The sequence below is a fragment of the Cydia amplana genome, chromosome 9, assembly GCF_948474715.1.
Source record: "Cydia amplana chromosome 9, ilCydAmpl1.1, whole genome shotgun sequence".
Taxonomy (NCBI): domain Eukaryota; kingdom Metazoa; phylum Arthropoda; class Insecta; order Lepidoptera; family Tortricidae; genus Cydia; species Cydia amplana.
The window spans coordinates 11177992-11180708 of record NC_086077.1 but is presented as its reverse complement, the minus strand read 5'-3'; the positions used below and the strand labels follow the sequence as shown (position 1 = coordinate 11180708).

Below are 2717 nucleotides of genomic sequence, written 5' to 3'. Positions count from 1 at the left end.
ATTCAGTCAGAATGGTAGAGCCATGGTAGAGCTTCACTCCTCCTACCGACCTTCTGTAAGTGGAGTCTGTGTACAAACGCAAGAGTTAAAAGCGATGAAAGAGCTTGTAGAAGAGGTCTTCCTTTATATTTATAGACAGTCTTCTTCACATTGCCTTATTCATTATATGTCCATTATAAGTTAGGTCCCCACTGAAAATCAGCCTTACCGTAGCTCGTAGCATTACGCTGAGTGGGGGGTGTCCTTTTTAACGTCCATCTTGATCTCATATACCTATGTATTCTATGTAATTGGTTTGGTTTAACGTAAATAAATGTATTTTCTTTCTTCTTTCTTTCTTTCAAATCGCGTATATGTTTAACAAGCTACAATTTCGAGTACTAACTACTAATCAGTATATTGTATCCAGATGGCCATGAATCAACTCATGCCCCTTGGTATTGGCAGTGGCGTATTTGCCGTATTGTTCATATTTGTACCATGTTTTATAAGAAAAGGACCTAACCAAGGGTAAGTGGGATTTGTAAATATAATTTAAGGATGTCCCATAAAGAGAAAAAATAACGGCAACGTTACGGCCCAAAGCATCTGTAATTTTCTGGATGCAACGGGCATTAGTAATGAACTTTAAAGGGCCGTCACAATAGATCAATACCTGGTCGACGTGTCACTCAAAGGCCCAGTACCACCCCAATAATAATAAAGAGAAAAAAGGATAGATTAATATGGGATTGATGGATAAAATAATAAAAAATTAAGTACAATATTCAGTTTACGCACTTATTGCATTTTGAATCCACATGTTGGCAGGAGATAGATGTATTTACGATAGGTATAGCTATTTGTTTGGTAAACAAGCTTGAAGCCATGGTGTCAAAACTCGCGGTTAGTCACCTTAGTAGTAATAGGAACTGAATAACGCAAATAGGTATAGTTTTTTTCTATATGCTATGCATGGTGCGATTGATGCGTCAGTTTTTTCTAAATACCTATAAATCATTATTTTTCAGGATCATACGATGCAGCATTTTGCTGTCTATATTCTCAATGTGGATATTGTGAGTACTCAAACTATTATGTAGCCCTAGCAATGCAGTCTTATGTAAAATAATATGTACATGGTAACATTATTGAAGAGGCCTGAAAGTAACGCCATCGTGCTCTCTGGCAACATTGCGTTTTTTTTTATTATACGAGGACTAAATAGGTACACAACTGGCACATCATGTTTACCTACTTGAAATGGATATGTAGTTTGGGAGTACCAGGGTAGTACATGCCAAATGAAATTGGGGTTGCTTTAGAACATATCTACAGCAACCATAACTTTGTAGTTTTAGCTCTGTGCTGATGAGTCATGACTCTGTCAGGATTGTATCGCATGGGCTTATGTATTAATATATATAAATATAAATATACTGTCGAATACCTAGCATAATTTAGATTTAAGACTATTGCTGTGCCCTACCAGGGTCCATGTGTTTCACTATGTAACACCAATGTAACAACCATGGAGGCAATAAATAAATTATGAATTATCTAAAAAAATGAATTATTATATCTATAGATTCGTTTTTTAAGTGAAAGTTTTAACTAGAGGGTGTCAGATACTTTTGGCGCGTAGTTCTATTCGCTACAATTGATGCTGACTTTACACATGTTGCAGCTGGGCCACCGTGTATATCGCACAGATGAATCCTGTAGTCGGGCCGCGCCACCTCAACACCACACTCATCTGGAAGAAGCATCTGGTGACTAATTATCCCATTCGTTATTGATATAGCAATTTAACAATGGCTGTCTGGTTTTAAGACTTTTAGAAAGATAGAAATTACATTTATTTAACGCTACAACGTGTATACAGAAATTACAGAACAAGAAAACTTAAAAACACTAGACAATAAAATAGGACCACTACTCAGCATAATCCAGCGGTAATCCGTGATACTGGTTTTCAGTGGGGACCTTATTTAAAGCTATCTACGAATTATTTTGCACAGAAAATAAGCATTGCCATACAACGTGGTAATGTGGCCAGCCTTCTGGGGACACTGCTAAACGGCAGCAATTTAGGTGTATTTTTTGGGTGTGAACGTTATCAACTATAATAATAGGTATTTCAAGTTTTTCTTATTTCTTTCATATACAGAATCAATAGGTACTTTAATCTGAACAGAGCTCTTTATATCGACTAGCTTTGTTCACTGCAATCTAAAATAGGTTTACTTCTCAACTAAATGGGGATGGTTGTTGTTTTCCTACCTGAAGTCTTCCACTAAACCTAAAGTATACATTTCAGTCCGAGTGTGACGCGTAATGTTCCACCGCCATCTGGTTGTTCTATGCTTGTTCTGTGACGAATGAAATGCTATGGCAATGTCATATGACTCATATATTACGCAGCTTCGTTAATTATATAAATATCTGGGAGACCAATTTTTGCTCGGAAAACATATAAAAAGGAACACAAAAATGCGCATTTTTCCAGAGATAAGACCTAGCTAGAACGATTTTTTCCCACCTAAAACCCCCATGTAGCAAATTTCATCGATCGTTAGAGCCGTTTCCGAGATATCCGAAATATATAAATATACAAGAATTGCTCGTTTAAAGGTATAAGATAGCAAATTTTATCGAAATCGTTAGAGCCGTTTCTGAGATCCCCGAAATATATAAATACACAAGAATTTCTCGTTTAAAGGTATAAGATTACAGGA

General features: G+C 36.4%; 1 long non-coding RNA gene across 1 annotated transcript; it reads left to right on the top strand.

The window, feature by feature from the left end:
* The first annotated feature begins 439 nt into the window (after positions 1–439).
* On the top strand, positions 440–1752 carry LOC134650707 (uncharacterized). Its single transcript, XR_010097072.1, has 3 exons — positions 440–510; positions 1011–1058; positions 1667–1752. It is a non-coding gene; the product is annotated as an uncharacterized LOC134650707 (long non-coding RNA).
* The last annotated feature ends 965 nt before the right edge of the window (positions 1753–2717 follow it).